The sequence below is a fragment of the Barbus barbus genome, assembly GCF_936440315.1.
Source record: "Barbus barbus genome assembly, chromosome: 11".
Classification (NCBI taxonomy): domain Eukaryota; kingdom Metazoa; phylum Chordata; class Actinopteri; order Cypriniformes; family Cyprinidae; genus Barbus; species Barbus barbus.
In genome coordinates, this window is record NC_136739.1 from 21,781,548 (window position 1) to 21,801,856 (window position 20,309).

Consider the following 20,309-nt stretch of genomic DNA (forward strand, 5'->3'; position numbering starts at 1 on the left):
CGGAAAGCTGTGACTGGGTGATTGACAGCTGGGTGATCTAAAATCTGCTTTAAAGTAAAGAATGTAAAGATAAAATCTGTTAATATAAAATGTATATGTATATATATATTTATTTTTTTCTCCCTGCAGTGAGTGAAAATGAGCTGGTGTGATATTTACATACTTTAAGCTCAGCGTGGCCACATTTTCAAACTTGACATTTATTCTCTAAATTACTGACGGAGAGCCGGTAAGAATTTCTCACCTTCCTCCTCAGGTAAGCAAGTTACATTTTATTACAGATGACCCAGTTCACTCTGACCCACAGATTTCCAGACATAAAAATAGACAGAAATATGTGTTGTCAGAACCTCTCTCTGTACAGTTCCCAGGTCAGTGCTCCGCAGAGAACACTTTCAGGCTGGCTGCTGTCTTCCTGTCATCCGAGTTCTCTGGCTGAACTGTTAATGAACTGCAGGTGCAGTGAACGGGTGGAGGACAGAGTTTACGGGAGGAGTGTTTGGAGAGCAGCAGTGCTACAGTATTGGGTCTATAACTGAAGGCTGAAAAAGTCTTTACTGTCACTTTAGGTCAATTTAATGCATCCTTGCTAAATAAAACTATTAATTTCTTAAAAAAAAAAAAAATCTTGACCCCAAACTTTTGAACAGTAATGTAAATATTTTCCAAATAGTATTTACCTGTGCTTCCAGCATAAAACAGAAGGCAGTATTTTTTGGATAGAGCCATGCAAATCATATATGCAGCTCTAGCCAAGTACACAGATCAGGCCTCTCTCATTCACTCAAACTTACACAATTAAAATTTAAAAAGAACACAAACACACAGACTGCTGGGGAGTTTTGTCCTACAAGTCACGAGTAATTGAGTTTTTAAGCAGAGCATTTGCTGAAATTTACTAAAGCAATAAGCCACAAGGTTAAAAGGTCTTGTCTGGCACGTCACAATGAATGGGTGCACCATCATGCTTGTGGCTTATTGCTTTTAAAAAAACACCAGCAAGACCATCCATAACAGTAACAATAAAGGATTTATAACAATAAATCTCCACCAAGTGAATTAAGCTCTATCAAAAATCTGCTCATTATAAAAACTCACATTACATGAGATGTAGAAATCATCATTTTGATGTAGCTAATCAGACTTCAAGAAGCCAGTAAAACCAGGGAGCTGGACAAAAAAAAATCTGTGTGTTGTATGACCTTAACATTATAAAACAACATGGTTTTAAGGTGTTAACATGACCTTACCTGTTATCATATTATTAAGAATAATTGGTTTACGACTGTGCATGTAAAAGCACCCAATGATTAGCCTAAAGAAAATCTAATCTCATGTCCTTTGAGACTTACACCAGTCTGCTGACCTTCAAGAAACAAGCAGAAAACTTCTTAATAAATAAAAAGATCTGCATTTCAAGCACAAGTCTATTCTGATTCAGCTATAAAATTGCAATGCTGGCAAACTGGAGAAGAATGCAAATTGAAGAGGTGGTTGAGAGCTTATTATCATCACTGTATCTTGCTAATACGGGTGCGAGAGGGGCTGTGTTTTCCCCAACACAAACTGCCAGAGCAGATGGCATGAAGCGCAAAGCTGCTTACTGGCAGAGAGCCGAGGTGCAGCCACGCGTGGCTCAGAGCTGGACTCGACCATGCTAAACTGCTGGAACTGTGGATACATGACACTCAGAAGCACCATAACATCTGAATGGGCTTTATCTACTCAATCTGTCATGGTCCTCATGTTGTTTTTGGCATAAACGTTCCCTAGACATTGCATAAATGACGTTATGTATCAACACCAACCATGCACGAACACAAAAAAACATTCAGTTGCACCGAGTTGTCTACTGAAGACATCAGGCGGTATGCATTTATCTGAACTGTTGAAATCCTGAAGGAGTTGCGGTGGAGTTTGATGTCCACTAACAGGTTAAACAAACTGACTGTTCTTTTTGTGGGGGGAAATAATGCTGACTGAGGAATATCTTGCTGGTCCAGTCTCTAAATTTTCTTGCCAACAAAGCTCATCAAACTGTTTCTGGGGGCTCTTCTTGGCAGCCATAATACCTTATAAACGTAAGAAAAAAAGTCAAAATATTCTCTATGAGAGTGCAGAGTTGTACAGTATGAAATCACATCTATTTAAAGGGATAATTCACCACTGACAGGATGAGGTTTTAATAAATGTTGTCTGTCTATGCAGTAGAAATACATTTAAAAAACAGAAAAAACTCCTGTGGTATAAGCAAGGAAAACTTCAACATCCATAATACACTGGGTTCAATCAGACTATCCATGAGCAGGGGTACAAAAATGTGGACATACGATCTTTAGTTTTCACAAAAGACCTGGGCTATGTCATAGCGATTTATATGAAAGTGAAAGTGACATGTGGCCAAGTATGGTGACCCATACTCGGAATTCGTGCTCTGCATTTAACCCATCCAAAGTGCACACACACACAGCAGTGAACACACACACACCGTGAACACACACCCGGAGCAGTGGGCAGCCATTTATGCTGCGGTGCCCGGGGAGCAGTTGGGGGTTCGGTGCCTTGCTCAAGGGCACCTCAGTCGTGGTATTGTTGTACTACAATTCCTGCCGAACCTGAGATTCAAACTCGCAACCTTTAGGTTACGAGTCTGACTCTCTAACCATTAGACCACGACTTCCCCAATGACAGCAGTTGTTTTCAAGCAGCTTTGCAGTATTAAACTGGGAAGTAATAGAATCAGCAATGACAACAAATCTAAATTCTGCTTTAAAGGTGGGGAATGTATTTTTTTAAATGCTTTAGAAAACTGAGTCGGGCCGAGTACCAAAACAAACTTGTAGCCAATCAGCAGTAAGATGCATGTCTACTCATGATGTGGAGGAGAGAGCGCTCAGTGCACATGACGGACATTAGCCGAGCCGAGCGACGACAGAAAGACAGAGATGGCGGATAAAATACAAAAGAGGAAAACGTCAGCGGAAAAGGTGGCTCACACCGTGTATACACCGGACGCGACAGTTGACGTGTCTCGTCATGCCGCAACAGCTAAATTCTGTCTACACTGGACGCAAAGGGGCCGTTGAAAATCATTTGAAATTTTGAAATTCGAAATTTCAAATGTCCTATTTATAGTGTTACGATTTATAGTGTTACGATAAGGCACAGGAGAGAACTCAAGGAGCGGGAAGGCCTTCGATCGGATGCCGAGGTTGCTTTGTTTCTTCTCGATAGGCAAGAAACATTGGTTTTGCTTTGTTTCTCAGAACTTATCGTTGCCTGGATTGCATACGTATGCGTGGGGCGGAGCTATGAAAATAGGGGCGACACCCTTTTGGGGTAGGGGTGTGTTTGTTTTGGTGATTTGAAATATCAACATTGGCTACCAGAAATCACTTACCCCACCTTTAAGTAGATCTTGGTGCAGGTAACAATTAATACACATTAATTTATACTACAGTTGTCACAACGATAGAAAGCTGGTTGAACATCATTACCACTTAATTAATTATCTGAATATATTTTAAGAAGCTTCTGCAAGCAATTCCAAGAAAAATAGTAAGAAAAAATAGCATCTCACACACTTAAAGGGATAGTCAAAAATTCTGTCATCGTTTACTTGACCTCATAAATGACCCTTGTTTCTTTCTTCTGTGAAACACAAAATAAGATAATTTTAAATAATATTTGTATCAAAATATTGGTAACTGAACATCTTTCAGTTCCCATTGACTACCATAGTATTTTTTTAATCCATACTATGGATGTCAATGGGAACTAATATATTCATCTTGATTAAAGAATTTTTCTTTTTTGTGGACAATGCAAAGAAACAATACATTTTCAGGGAAAAGGAAAAATGCATTAGACAAAAGCAATACAGAGAGAAACCTGTAAGGTGCCCTGCTGTGGTGATTTATCATAGCTTTATGGGAGCCTTTGCAAACCTAAATGGTGCAGTAAGTGTGCATCGGCCGTTCGCTCCCAGCAGCTGCTATAGATGACAAGCACAAGCAGCGACATGCTGTAGCACGCAGCAGGGATGCCGTGTTTGGTGCCAGAAAGAAGCAGGCAGATTAGATAAGACCAGTGCAGACATGAGAACAGCAGGTACAGGTCACATACACAGGATAAACAAGTCTGGGTAAACCACTTTACAGCAAGATGAGCAGGTGAATATTTCATTGAAGTGTCTTTCTGTGCAAGAGTGCTGAACGTAGAGATCATAAATAATGATGGACAGAGAAGATATCCTCTGCAGCAGTGCATGACGGGGGAAGATGTGCTGGCAGGCAGAAATATGAGGTGAGGAAGGAAAGAAGAGTGAAAACAGGAAACGAAGCACAGAGAGAGACGTGACGCAGGAAGATGAGAGAAAAGAGAAATACAGAAGAGGATATAGTGGAGGATGAGAGAATTGGTCAGCCAGTGGGGAGGCTGGCAGGGGAAGAATGCTGGTGTTTTGTGACAGCTGGTATCTGTTACAGTGAGCAAGAGATGATGGCGTAGGTGTAGGCTTTCTCCTGTGGAAGATAACTCCTCAGACAGCATGTGTGCGTGGGTACCTGCAGGACACCTGACAGCTCAGGGTTGTATGTCGGTGAAACATGGCCACACTGCACAGAAAATATTCAGTATTGTACTTTAAAAAATAAAAAATAAATAAATATTAGTGGTGTCAAAATTAGCGCGTTAACGCATGCTATTAATTATTTTCAGATTAACGCGTTAAAAATATTTAATGCAATTAACGCAGGGGCGGGGCTAGGGTTGGCCACCCCATTCGCAACTGCTGCCTCTGTCTCTTTTTTTCTTGAAAAGGATTGCGTTTATTTAGATGCAGAATGTCTTTATGACCACATCAAACGGGAGAAGTTTCAGACACGTGCTCTATACGTCGCCTCCACGCCAGACGCGAGTCAAACAAGCGCGTAAAAGATACTGTGCTCGTAGCGCGCACTCTTCAAATACACGCACATAGGTGCCGCTGCGCGCTGTAGCCTATATCATTTCATATCATACAGCGAAAGAAACTACGTGCATGCAATGTCGTAGTTATGCCGTCAGTTAAGGCATGAAGTTACCAAAAAGGCGATTAAAGCTGCCTTAAACTGTGTGCTTGCATGCAATAGCCTATGTTATATATGCGTCACATTTAAGTACATGTCTCTGAAATGGTTTTAAAAACTGTCCTGAGGCACCCCAGCACTGTCTCCCTCATCTAAAATACCCAATTCAACTCATCCGCTCATTAGTTGAGACTTTCAGACCTGAAGTGAGTCAGAAAATGTAGAGATTTGTGAGAAAATAAGATGCATGTCAGATCCTCATCACCTTCAGCAGCAGCAGCTTTTAAAGCAATAGCAGGCAAATAAGTTAATAACCAGCTGCTGTGATGTCTATTAATCCAAGAACAAAAGAAAAAAGAGCAAATCAATAACTTTTATAGTTTTAAGGGGTTCATCTATATTTAATTTAGAATTTAGTGTTTGGTAAGTATTCATTTTCTGTATATTTCTGCTGAAGGGCACAGCTAGCTAAATATGTCATTTATTATAATGAGTTCATGTGAAGATTGTTTTAAGTTCACTTAAATTAGACGTTAAGTCTAATAAATGTTAAAATTGATAGCTCTCAATTATACTGTAATGCTGAATGGCTACAGTCAATGGTTAAATATTCAGGGGGCAAAAATTTTTTTTTATAGAGACATCAGTAGCATTGATATCAGTGATGCTGGCCTTCAATCATAAAAAAGATACCATTAAAGAAATATAAAAAATATACTGTCTTTATGTTGTTTGTACAGTGTACATTTGAAGATTGTTTATTTAAAAACTTGAATGTTAGGTGGGGTTAAGCGTGATTAATCACGATTAATTTTAGAAAAATGTGTGATTAATTAGTTAATTTTTTTAATCGATTGACAGCACTAATAAATATAAGTTGAAAGGTAAGAAAAAATTACTGACAATTGTGCAATCATTGCAATGACAATCGTGCAACTTGATCTTCATTAAAAATCCACTTGGTCCCTTCAGTTTGAATGGGCATAGCACTGCTGCCCACGTTAAGGTCACTCCTTGTCATTTCAAAAGCATAGGACAGGGGTCATCAAACTTCATCCTTGAGGGCCGGTGTCCTGCAGAGTTTAGCTCCAACTTGCCTCAACACACCTGCCTGGAAGTTTCAAGCATACCTAGTAAGACCTTGATTAGCTGCTTCAGGTGTGTTTGATTAGGGTTGGAGCTAAACTCTGCAGGACACCGGCCCTCCAGGACCGAACTTGGTGACCCCTGGCATAGGATTAGAGATCGACCGATATATCAATTTACCGATATTTTTCCCGATATTTAAGCATTTTTCCATAATCGAATATCGGTTTTGTAATATCGGATTCCCCGATAAACACCGCCATCTTGTGGACGTTTTCAGAATTGCGCGCAGGATCGCAATTGCAGGGCATCTGAGGGGAGACGAGACAGCAACGGCGTGCAGGTACTTGATTTGCTGTAGTTAGTAAACTATTTAATATTACAGGCATTAATGCACAAATTAGATGTATTACATAAATGCCTGATATATAGTTTAAATGCAACTTGGCTCTAAGAAATATGATAAATAAGATACTCTGTCAAGCCCTGTCCCTATAAAGATAGGCTATAACTTTGCCTGAAATAACACAGCCATGAATTAGCACATGGTGGAAATAAAAGCGCTCAATTTAATTCTCTCTGTGGTCTATTAGTCTCGTGAAGTCGGAGTCACATAGATAATCAGTCAAGTCCTCTCCCAATAAAGACGTAACTTTGCATGAATTAAATAATACAGCCATGAATGATTGCATGTTGGAAAGAAAAGCATTGAATGTAATTCTCTCTCTGTTGTCCATATGCTCATCATTAGTCTCGTGAAGCCGCTTTCATATATTGCAGTTCACTCAGCGGGTTGATGCTCAAGAAATGCTCAGCACGGACACCGCATGTAACTTTTAACAAGATTCACTTTTTTGAAGCACCCTAAATTGTATTAACACTTACTATATAACCATTATTTCGTTTATAAACATCTAAATTAATACAACTCTATGGAAATTAATTATTTATTATCTCCGCGATCGATCGCAGTTTGAGTAGCCTATAGTTCTGTGTAAAGGCATATAAACCGCGCTGTCAGCAGCATAATTTAGAGCATGCCAGTTGAGAAATGCAATAAAATACAATGCTTGTTATATTCCAATATTCCAGAGAATATTATTCCGTGAATTAACATTATCCAGTGAATTATTCTTCACTCTTTATCCTATTAAACAGCTTATAAACCTACTAAAACTGTAGTTAAAAATGAAGTTGATATGACTCCTTTCCTTTATTTTCTCCATTTGAAAACATTAGACTTTCTATGTTCATTTTGCTTACTGCTAATATTAGTGTTGCTGCTAAAGCTTTTTATAAATAAAATGTTTTTTATTGTTGTAATACGAAGATTAAATTTAACATGACAGGGCTCTAGACTGCGACCAAAATGATAATTGTTTGCGAGTTAAAATTTGACGTGGTCGCATTTGTACGAGTGCCAGGTCTGCGCTACTCCAAAGCGTCTGCTTCATACAGCGCGCGCTGCCAGCCGCAGCACATTATAGCAGGAGTCAGATTTCACTGATCACGTGAAGAGAGGTGCTTTCAGCACGAGCGCTTAGTGGGTAGAGCCTGGTTTATACTCGCCGCGTCAGCACGAGCGTGAAGGTGCGCGTCGCGGATGGAGCGCAACGGATGGATTTGTTTTCAAACTAAAGTAAAAGACCGCTTCTTAAACCAGAGAAGGTGAACGTGGTGGTATTCTTGTAGAAAAAAACATGCAAGTCCTGTCAGCTACAGCCAGTTTAGTTTTACTTTTCTTTTTGTTTTCGTTTTGAGAAGCTTGTTATCTTTGCTGTTTACCTCAGGTTATGCTATGGAGGCTTTCCTTAATTAAAAAAAAATATATATTAATATTTATTTGCTTCCTCAGAGTTTGCTAAACATTCTGTAATATACTAGGTATATACAGTAGTACAGCATGTGGTGTGTCCTATGCCATGCCTCGTCTTATTCGTTTTTGTTGATAAATGTTATGTAAGAGTTTGTCATTGTCAACTTACTGTTTTATTGTTGTTGCGCTTTTTAATTAAGAATAACAATGAATCCATCTTTTGTTTTAGTCTTAAAAAGTTAAAGGTGTATAGATATAAGCAAAACAGACAATGATCTTTTCTTGTAAAATGTGACACCAAGATCGCAAATTTGAAAGTAAAAAGCGCACGAAAAAAGGAATTCCTGTTCACAAAATTTAAATCCCAAATAATACAGATGAAAAAGAACGAGTTGAATGTTGAAAACTTTCATTACCATATAACTAGGGGTGTGCGATATGACGATTTTTGATCGTGGACGATAAAAATGTCTCCACGATCTGCTTTTTAAGAAATATCGTAGTATCGCGCTACCGCGCACATTGTCAAATACAGTTCTGGCGCCGCCGTCTCTATATACTGCACAACACGACATACAGCAGTAGAGTTACTCAGACAGGACACTGCACTTATTCGCGATCGCAAAAGTACATTATTTGCATACAAGCCTTGCTGGTTAAATGTTTAATTCGCGCGCTGGTCTGACGTGCGCTTGTTCTGAGTGCATACACCTGAAGCACGCGCACTAAAACGCCTGTCTAACAGCGCCTGATTACTCAACTAAGTTATATTTTGCGCTAATACTGTCAAAACACACAAGGTTTACATACAGACTGAGTTGGTTATCTCTAAAATGAAAGTAAATAGTTAAGAGAGAAACGGATGCGTGCCTGTATATTAGATGCGTGCAGCTCTTAAAGGGACAGGACACTAAACGTGCTGTCGACTGTCATTAAAGGGATAGTTCACCCTAAAATTTAATTTCTGTCATTATTTACTCAGTGGAAAACCAAACAGTTGCTGGTCCACATTGACTTTGATAGTAGGAAAGAAAAATCCTATGGAAGTCACTGAGGACCAGCAACTGTTTGGTTTTCCACCTTCTTCAAAATATCATTTATAAATGTTCAGCACAAGAAAGAAACTCATTCCGGTTTAAAACAACTTGAGTAAATGATGATATAAAAATACAACATTATGACAGAATTGACAGACAGATGACAGAATATTAATTTGTGGGGGAACTATTCATTTAACGTTAACAAAACAACAAAACGCAAAAGAGAAAAATCACTCACTATTCTTGACTGAAAAACTTTAATACAGTTGCTTTAGGAATCAGTCTATCTAGTGTTTTATTTCTATATTTGTTCATTCAATTTCATTGAATGCTCTGCTAAATACACCTATTGTACCTGGAAATAAAGCACTGTTTGTTTTATTTGTATATTATGTGTATTTGTAATGTGTATCTTTGTTCTTATTTTTTAATAAGAAAAATAAAATAATGACAAAGATTTTTTATCTTCGCCCACTTTGGCCTAAATATCTGCCATGCATCTTTGTCTTTCTAGTTTGGCTGTAATGCTCAGACAACTTGTAAAACCAAAATAATAAAACTAACAAAGAATCGTGATAAAAATCGTGAATCGTGATATTTCTATAAAAAATCGTGATATGATATTTTTCCCATATCGCCCACCCCTACATATAACTATAAACTATGATAAATGTTCATCAGCATGCATTGATTAATCAAATGTTGTAGCAAAAACAAAAAACAAATTGCAACCAAATTATGTGCTCGTGCGCAAAAGTGAGATCAGTGGGAAGAATGAGTCTAGAGCCCTGCATGAAAGACTGCTAATTCTCAAAACATTTTTTGTTAAGATGACTGAAAGGAGGAAAAACCAAAGTGAAGTATGGACTTACTTCACGCAGTCATTTATTTACTTTATAACAGTAAATAAATATCGGTTCTGCATATCGGTTATCGGGCACATAGACATGCAAATAATTGGTATCGGTATCGGTTATAAAAAATCAATATCGGTCGATCACTACATAGGATGTCAAGAAAGAATAGCATTCGTTATACATTAGGCAAAGGGTCTGTGTGCACAGGTGTGTGTACATGAATTAGTGCATGTACTATGTCAATCTGCGTAACTAAGGTCAATGCATAAAACAAATGTACAAATGGAACAACCTCACAGCTGTAACAAGCAATGTGGCAGTTTAATAAAGAATGTTAAATGCTTGCAAGGTCTTGAATAATGTTCACATTACCCAGTCAAAACAAACACCATAAACACGGAGTGGAGTCAACCAATCTAGTGTTTCAAAGAGAGAAGTATATGGGCACTAGAGGTAGTAAACAAGAGAACAAGAGATAGGAGGAACTTGCATTCCAGAAAAAATGTTCTGTCGAGCATGGGAGTGTGTAGTAAATTCATCTAAACTGCTTAATAAAATAAAAGTATAATTAAGTGGATTTTAGCTAAATGTTGTAACAGTAGTTTTAATAATTCTAACAAACTGAGCATTACTAGAAAATTATAGAATTACAACAATTAGTTGATAAATTGGATCAAATGTGCGTTAGTTTTATAAAATCATTCTCTTATGTAGCCTCAGGGTAGTGAGATTATTAAATTTAATAACTCCGAATAAGAAACAGATTGTATTCAACAGTGCCCAACGTCTTGTGCTTTTGTTAATAACCTGTACTGTGTAAAAAGGCACATAATTAACAAGAACTCACTCCCACAGACCCGCACTTTATGGCAGAATTAGCTGATATTTAAGCGTCAGTGATAAAGGGGTTGACTGATTGTGTTCACAGACAGAGCAGTAGGGATTTCATTAGAGTGTGATGTAAATCTAGATGATGAAGATGCAGACATCATTCCAACACTTGAGTTTCAACTGCTGTAGACTGAAAATCATCTAAATCGCTTAACATCTAGAACAGGCGAAGAAGGGGGAAAAAAATGGGGTTTAAATAAAAACCCACTCAAAGTGCTAATTCAAAAAAGGAAATGTAACAAAAAGAAAAGGAAATCTGCATCTCAGAAGCTAATTTCACAAAGATTACAGCCACTGGAGCCACAATGGAGACCGGATGATCAGGCTGTAAAGGAGGCCTTCGGAGAGAAATTATACTGCTCTGGCTCTCAACAGCACATTCAGGAAGCCTTGGAGGAGTGCAGCTGCACGATAGAGCAACCAGTGCATCACACTCATCTGCTCTGTGAACAATAGCATTGGCCCAGGGTTTGTAAAAGTCAAACTATTTTAAATTGGCAAGCAGAAAATGTAAATCAAGTAATCAAATAAAAAAAATATATATATATATGCAATTATAATAAATAAATGTTCACAATGCATGGCGTACTCAGATGGTTCACTCTCATACTGAACTGCTATAGAGTAAAAAAAAAAAAACTTTTTGAGATTCCATTCTGGTGGCAATACATGATTAGAACTTAAAGTGCACCAAACAATCACAAAGAGTAGATTATGTAATCTCGACAGACCTAAAGGGAACATGGCCTTACAGAAAAGAAAGGGGATTGATATTCCAAGCCCTTAATGCTCAGCTGTAACAAATCAAAATGCAATGTCAGCCTGGATACAAGCAGGTGAGGTCACCCACATGTGTGAGAAAGGCCTTTAGAGACAGGCATGCTGGGGCAGATGAGTTATGTGCATCATACAACCCTGCCAGTCCAGCTCCAAATAAAAGAACCTCAGTCCAGAATCCCCATCCATCCCAGGAATATGATTTAAAGAACGTCCCTCCATGCCCTTACAAAGGGAATTCATCACAAAAAGAGGTCAGTACTGTAAATGCCATGTGTTTTTTTACAGCATGCTTGTCCATGGCCCAGTGAGTGGATATAATAGCCTTCAGCGAAGTGAAGAAACAGGAGGGCTGTGAGGGGACATGCTGCGGTATTTCTGCCCCCCTGCATCTCTGACAACACACGACAATCAATACTCACATACCACCCACTTTCTTCCTACAAAAAACACACGCTGGAGAACTGAGGGGCTGTGGAGACTGCTTTTGCTGACTGCTCTATTTATGCTGCTGGTACAAAGAGTCAGAGACTGAACAGCTCTGTTTCAAGAGTGCTGCTTTGCTGTCTACATAGACAACTACCTTCCAAGGCCATCTCGTAATAACCAAAATTGGACCTAATGAGTGAATGAAATGATCTTGATTGACAGCAATTCCATTAAAGCACATCTGAAACACACAACACAAACAGCGCTTTTCAAAAGAAGTTAATCGTCTAGCATTTACATACGTAGTGTAACATGCTTGTCTTCTTTTTCAGCTGCCTTGGTTAAGTTTTTCTGCTATTCATGTTTCCCATAGGGATTTAAAAAGTCTTTGTTTAACAGTCATGAACCAAACCAACCAGCCGTGAAGTGAATCACAATATTACAAACCTGAGGCAAAAAAAGTATTTGAAAATCAGACAATAAGACAAAGGTACAAGACTGTGTACATATCTTGAGCTTATCACAGTGCATTCTTGGATTGCCTTTCCATGAAATGATAAAATTGAACTTTGAAACAGCCATCAGAAACACACCTACAGTACAGTAGGATAACTAAAAAGCTCTCTAGCAAGATCACGAGCGCAAAGCAGAATGTTTCTAGACCACTACTGCTAACAGCAGACATATTTAATGCTTGGCAGCTGATGCTGGGAATGCAACAAGTCACATGCCTTAATTTCAAGTATGCATACACACAAATTTAGGCACTCTTCGAACAGTGGACAAAACATTAGCTCATGTCTGTGCCGTAGCAGTCAAAAACCCTGCAGCAGAAGAAAAATACAGGAAAGCTCCCTCTAAGGAAGGAAAAATAAAATAATCTAAACAAACGTTACTTCAGAGAAGAGAGCAAATATTTGGTAAATGAAGCCTAAGTGCATTTCATTAGCATATTTTCAGCAGAATAAAACAGCTCATTTCACTTCTCCTCCCCTCAGTCTCTTATCATCAGACTGTTGAGCGCAGGCACTCACAGCACACACACGCAGCTCTACAAAAAACAGATATCACATGCATCATGGGACAGGTGCTCCATACAAACACGTGCATTAGCTCTCTTTACTCTCATAATGGCATGAAAACAAACAGAAGGGTATTCAAAAACTGCACCACTCCAACAATTGTTATAGTCAAAAGAAGACCGCCTACTGTACCACAGTTTGAGATAGATTACACGTGTCAGATCAAAGGATTTGTTTTATTTCTTGTCCTTCCGGACAAATGGAATAGGTGTATACATGTTTACGGAATATGCATCAGTATAAGACCACCACAGATTTTACAGTTCCAAACCAAAAAAAATTAAAAATCTTAAACGGATAGTTCACCCAAAAATGAAAATTCTGTCATCATTTACTCACCCTCAAGTAGTTCCAAACCTGTATGAATGTCTTTGTTCTGCCAAACACAAAGGAAGATATTTTGAAGAAAGTTTGTAACCAGGCTGTTTTTTCTGTTTCCCACATTCTTCAGAATATCTTCCTTTGCGTTCAGCAGAACAAAGACATTCATACAGGTTTGGAACTACTTGAGGGTGAGTAAATGATGACAGAATTTTCATTTTTGGGTGAACTATCCCTTTAACCGCTGGATATATTTAGCATAATTTATGTTCAAATGTTAATTACAGCTGCCACCCTTATCAAGATCTTTGTTCTTAGACTGATGAGTATTGTTCTGAATGCAATAAATAAACAAATAAATAAATTACAGTTCAAAAGTTCAGAAGTCTATTATGCTCACCAAGTCTGCATTTAATCAAAAACACAGTAAAACATTAATATTGTAAAATACTATTGCAATTTAAAATGTAATTTAATTTAATTTAAAGTGTAATTTATTCCTGAATTCTCAGCAGCTGAAAATTACTCCAATTTTCAGTGTCACATAATCCTTCAGAAATCATTTTAACATGCTGATTTGGCGCTCAAGTAACATTTATTATTATAACAGTTGAAAACAGTTGTTCTGCTTAATATTTTTGTGGAAACAAAAAGTGCTCTACACTGATTCTCCTCTTTCCATCTTAGTACTTGAACTGACCACAAGCCATCACAGTGGCCCCACATCTCCATCTCACACAGCTAATGCTTCCCTCAGCACACACAACTCTTTCTGCCTAAAGCCGCGGTCACACTAGACTTTGAGCATGCAAAATTCCCTTTTTAAAAAGTTCAATTCAACACGACACATAATAACACATCTAAAATGTGAAAACATACAATTATTTAATTTTATGTTCTTTTAATTCAGCTACGAGGTCATGCTGTGACTTATCGATCTGCCGTTGGACACACGGTGTCACGTGATGAAGATTCTCATGGCAGAGTTCACCAAGCTTGAGCTTTGGAACGCAGCGAAATGCAAAAACTTTTTGCATGGGCTTGCGTTTCCGGTCTGACGCATTCGCAAGCGTATGAATGGAAGTCTACGGAACGAAAAGTGCAGTGTGACCACCCCTTAATGTGTTCTTCAACCTATCATCAGTATGATGAAGAGGCTGAGTGGCCCTTTCTTGATCTTATAAGAGGACACTTTCGCTTTCTTGCACCAAAACAGGCTTAACCGAGTATAACTCCTGTCTCTGGTCTCTGATTCTTATAACAGACTTGTTAAGCTACTTAACCTTGAAGACTTTTACATTCAGGGTAACAACCTGAAGGGTGACATAATTACACTAGAAGGCCTATTACTTGCTACAAAAAATAAACCAGACGTAGTGGATTTGTGTACAATAGGTTTTCGGCAAAGTTTTGATCATGCTGATAATTCAGAGGCCTAAGAAATGTGCATATGAAATATGATACAGTAGGCATTAGGGTAAATGTGGTCTCAAATTTGAGACAGAAGACGACAAATCTTGCAGTTCATGTAAATCTCGCTGCTAGTTTTAAGTGGGCGAGATGTGTCTGCAGGGGCTTTGTCAAGCATCCTGACTGGCTAAGCCATAAACTTGACATGCAAAGACTTTAATAACCCAGTCTGATTTAAAAATCAAACAATATACTGTTATGCAGTCTCAAAGAGACATTTTCTCAAGATATGAGTTTTCTGTAAAAAAAAAAAAGTTTACAAAGTAAATATTAAAGATGTCTATAAGAATCTGTTCTCAACATTTGGCCTGACTGTGAACGATTCCTCCAAGGTAATGTGCCGTTTTCCTTGTCTCTTTGTTCTGCTCTGTTCTGACAATCTCCTTTCATTGGCGGTTTAAGAAAAAACAATACGTTGGCAGCATCACAGGAAGAGGCAATTGTTCAAAAACATGTGCTCGCCCCCGCTAACCCACACTGCTGAGATTCGAGCAATAATAAACCGCCAAACCACAGAGGTACAGAGCAATAACCAAACACCTGTTTAGCTCACAGTGGGGGAAAGACCTGCCCTGTCTGACAGTGCAACCTCCAGATGGAGTGGAAGATTTGATCTCAGGTCAGACGAAGCTTTGTAAACTAGACAGCACTGCCTCAAGACATCCAACACCAAAAGCATCTTGGTTTTCAGCAGAAAATCAACAAACTTGTGAGGTGAGCAAAGCCAACCTGATGTGAGATCATAGTGATGAGTCGCTAAACTAGAGAAAGCCAAAGCAGAGGTGGAAGTCATGGTGTTTGAGCACTAGAGCAGAAGTGCATATGAAGAGTGAGGGAGCTGGAGACAGGGAGACAGGCAGAGAGCAGGGGACAGCAGACAGACAGGCGGATGGATGCTCCAGGCACTCCTCAGGGGTCTGTGGCATAGCAGACAGCAACCTTAGCTTCCATTAGACCTGCTTCAATCTGCACCTTTCCTTCCAGACAGCGCTAATGATTTCCTGTCAGCGCTGGCCAGTACACACACACACACACACACGCATACAACTACACGCACTGTAGAAAGCACTTACCACAGCAAATAACTGAAGATGATACATACAGTATGCTAGGACGGTGAACATTTTCAAACTTAATTTCCACAGACAGCAAGAAGCGGAAGGACACTAGAAGAGATGCTCAGTTTGTATTGAATTTTTCAGGCCATGAAAATACAATATATTGGCAAACAAAGCTAGTTTCAAAATTACTGGCCACATCTGCATACAATCAGATACAAACAGAATTCCTGTTGCAAATACATATGATACAGTTGATTTTGTTTTTGCATCTCAAATTTTTAGCCATCATTTACTTACACTCATGTCATTCTAAAAGTGTATGACTTTCTGTCTTTTAAGGAGCAAAAGGAGACGTTTTGTATCACAGTTCTTACACATTTTCCAATTCAAAATACTGAATACGCAATTTGATAATCTATCCCAATACTACAAAATAGTGTTGTCACAGTACCAAAGTTTGCAGTATTGGTAGAGTATCAGATTGTAAATTCAGTGTTGTGAATTTAATGGTCTGAAATATCTGAAAAATCTACAGAGAAGTCTAGAAATTTGAAACTTCGAAAAGGAAAATGTGTAAGAACCCATTTACATGTTTCTGTAAAACATTTGTAAAAATTGTTGTAAAACGTTATATAAATAAAGCGTTACTTTCTATCACAACTGAGGTGAGACCCTTTAGCAAGGCACCGAACCCACAACTGCTCCCCGGGCGCCCGCCGCAGCATAAATGGCTGCCCACTGTTTTTTTCACTTTCTTTCACTTGCTTTAAAAGACTATAGGAACATAAGACCCAGGTCATATGGAATACTTTTTATAGCTTTTATTGTAAAACAGTATTTTATTATTTTATTTTGTAACTATTCTTTTAAAATGCATTAAGTACTGTACCTGGTACATGTGTGTAACAAACACTTCTCAAACATGTATCAAGTCACACTGGTACATTTCAACAAGGGCACTGAAACAATTAACAACAAAGTTGTGTCAGGCACATGACTGGATGAAAAGTCATACTTTATTAATAAATTATCTGGAGCTATAATTTCAGTGTGTGCTGACACCCTAATTTTCAGTCATTGATTTTTTTTTTGTCCTACACATGAGCCACATGGGTTTTGTATGTGCACACCTGTTTTTTTTGTTGTTTTTTTTCTTTGTATTCAAAAACAATTATCCATCAGTTCTTCCTGATCAATAAATGTGCACATGTGCATACGGCTATATATGTGATGATGTTGTCTCTCCCTTTTTCCTCTGCTTTCTGGTCCTCTAGCGGCCAGCTGGTGTCAGCAACTCTTTATTGAGAGCAGCTGCCACATCAGGTACCTGTGCCAGCTGGGCACACCGCCCTGTTGGCCACAGCTGCACCAGCTAATCAGAAAGCACTGCTGCCAGGGCAAAGCTTGATGGAGCAGGCGTGGAGAGATCTGTTGTCCGTGCGGCTAGGAGCCCAGGCTGCCCATTGCAATGCCTGCTGTGCTTCGCTCCGCAGTGGGCAGAGCACACAAGATCAATACAGCCTCCAGCTGGCATCAACAACCTCGGTGACGGGGTGTAGATTAAACACTGACACCCAATTGGTATGGACTGGTTCAACAATACAAATCAGTAAAGCTAATAGACAAAAGCAGTGGATTAGGTTTAAATGTGAGATCCCCCAACGACTCTCTCTCTCTCTCTGTATGTATGTATGTATGTATGTATGTATGTGTGTATGTGTGTATGTGTGTGTGTGTGTGTGTGTGTGTGTGTGTGTGTGTGTGTGTGTGTGTGTGTGTGTATGTATGTATGTATGTATGTATGTATGTATGTATGTATGTATGTATGTATATATATATATATATATATATATATATATATATATATATATATATATACACACACAAATAAATCTTTTGAGTGAATATAATCTACATGAGAAAGAATGATATTAACGTCCTCTGTTTGCCCTTTTACATAAAGGAAGTGTCATGGCAGGCGCTGTGGGTGATGAGCGGTAAATCTGTCCAGGTTTCTGTGCCAACCTAACAGATTTAAAGGGAACAGGAAGCGGGAGAAAGAGAGATAAAGAGAGACAGCCCAGTCCACTGGCAATCAGAGACAGGTAATCTGTCTCAACCTTTCTCAATGTAATCAGACTCAAACTTTCAATTCTCCATCTCCTGCTGCACTCAGCAAGAGAAACAGAGCTGTGGATTAAAAAAGACATCATGACACCGAGGAACAACCTGAATGCTCACTCACTTCAGGGTTTAAAACAGTCACAAAGCGTCTCAAGAACATTAGATACCACCATAATCAAAAGAATAAAATTAAATAATATTTTATACTAGGGGTGTCGCAATATACCAGTATTGATGATAACCATGATATTACAGGGTTTCTACAGACATGACCAAGTTAAATTTAAGACTTTTTATGACCTTTTTAATACCACCTTACTATGAAATTTAAGACCTAAACCTGTAATTGAAATATAATTTATAATATAATTGTAGTGTATTACAAACATATACATATTTAATGTGTTTAACATAAAAAGAAAACAAAATATAATTGCTGTAATAAATTATATTTATTACTACGATATACAGCTTTTCATATCAGCATACAATATTCCATACCAGGCACGTGCAGAAGGGGGGGCTTTGGGGCTCAAGCCCCTGCCCTTTTTCAAAATTATTCAAAAGTGCCCTTCTCAGACAAATAGCAAAGATATTGTAGTCAATAAAACAAAATACATTTGAATTATAATTAGCATGACAACGTGTACAAAGCGGTAACTAATCGCTCAAAAGTCGTAAAATTCCTGTTTATTTTTTACATACAGTATCTGTCAATCTGAGGCGTTGCTATGGGATGCTTGCCACGTGCGTTTTGCTTGACTGACTGATATTCCACAGTCTGCTCGGAAACCTAGGCTCTCAAATATAGTTCTTTCAGTGAGTGGGTCACGGAAGGAAAAAAATAAACCAAACAATATTTTTAAAACATTTTCATCAATAATCAAATCTAGTGTGTTGATTTAATTACAAATCCATATATTATATATTTTAGAATATTACATAATTCATCAGTGCCCGTTTGTCATGTATAATACACCAACCAATCATGATCTGGTACAAGTTCAAATTTCATTGCACAATAATGTGAAGTGGAGCAGTCATTTTCCGTTCTTATTCATAAATCGGTTGAAAATCGCATGGGACAGAGAAGCTTATTTGTGGAGCAATCTGGATCTGCGGTTTGTCTCATTATATAAATCAAATTACATCGCTGAGAAAATGGATGCTAAATGACTACAAAAGCACTGCACAAAACCGCGCAGCACCAAAAGTCACAATAATGGTAATCAGTATTGAATTCACTTACATTTATGTATGATGCACCGTTTACTACTTCATGAAACTCTCGTAGTTAATGAAGCCCAAGTGCCACCTACAGGCCTATTATATGAAGTGTAAGCTGGCGAAATGGTGACATGAAAGGACTTTAGTATATTACCATTTTGATAATTATGCAGCATTATGAAAGTGTCTTATACTCATCAAGCCAGCATTTATTTGATCAAAAATACAGAAACACTAATATTGTGAAATATTATTACAATTTAAAAGAACGTTTATCTATTTTAATTTACGTTAAAATATAATTTATTTCTGTGATTCAAAGCTGAATTTTTCAGCATCATTACTTCAGTCTTCAGTGCATGATCCTTCAGAAATCATTCTAATATGCTGATTTATTATCAATATTAGAAACAGTTTTGCTGCTTATTTTTATTTATTCATTTGTTTATTATTATTATTATTATTTATGTTAAATTTTTTTGGAACCTGTGATACTTTTTTGGGGTTCATTGATAAATAAAAAAATGAAAAGAACAGTATTTATTCAAAATCGAGATGTTTTCTAACAATATCAATCTTTGCTATCACTGTTTCTATCAATTTAGCAAATCTTTGCTGAATGAAAACGAATTTCTTAAAAAACTGACCTCAAGCTTTTCAACATATATTGTAACAAAAGTTATATTTTTAATAAATGCTGTGCTTTTTATTAATCAAAGAATCCTGAAAAAAGTATCATACCAACATTGATAATAAATCAGAATTGCATAAAATGTATTTTAAGGTATATTAAAAAATTTGATCAAATAAATGCAGGCTTGATGACCATAAGTGAGTAATGTATCCAAACTTTTAACCAATAATTTTTATTTATTTATTTATTTTTTACATTGCCCCTATTTTACATTTCAGCCCCTGCCCCTGAGGAACTCTCTGCGCGTCTCTGTTCCATACAAAATATCCCCACAAAAGCACCGCATCACCGAGATTTTTTGTGGTGTAAACAATTTATTCTGAAGCAATATTTTCATCAGTGTTCTATCAGTTATTACATATTTC

General features: G+C 37.8%; 1 protein-coding gene and 1 long non-coding RNA gene across 13 annotated transcripts in view; one reads left to right on the top strand and one right to left on the bottom strand.

The window, feature by feature from the left end:
• LOC306877285 overlaps positions 1-8,323 on the top strand; it is a 159,080-nt gene extending 150,757 nt beyond the window's left edge. Inside the window, exon 4 of the long non-coding RNA XR_013784881.1 lies at positions 6,359-8,323. This is a non-coding gene — a long non-coding RNA (uncharacterized lncRNA). The remainder of the gene's footprint in view (positions 1-6,358) is intronic.
• Positions 1-20,309, bottom strand: part of LOC306877283 (peripheral plasma membrane protein CASK-like) — a 169,477-nt gene that overhangs the window by 73,403 nt on the left and 75,765 nt on the right. The gene's annotated exons all lie outside the window — the stretch shown is intronic.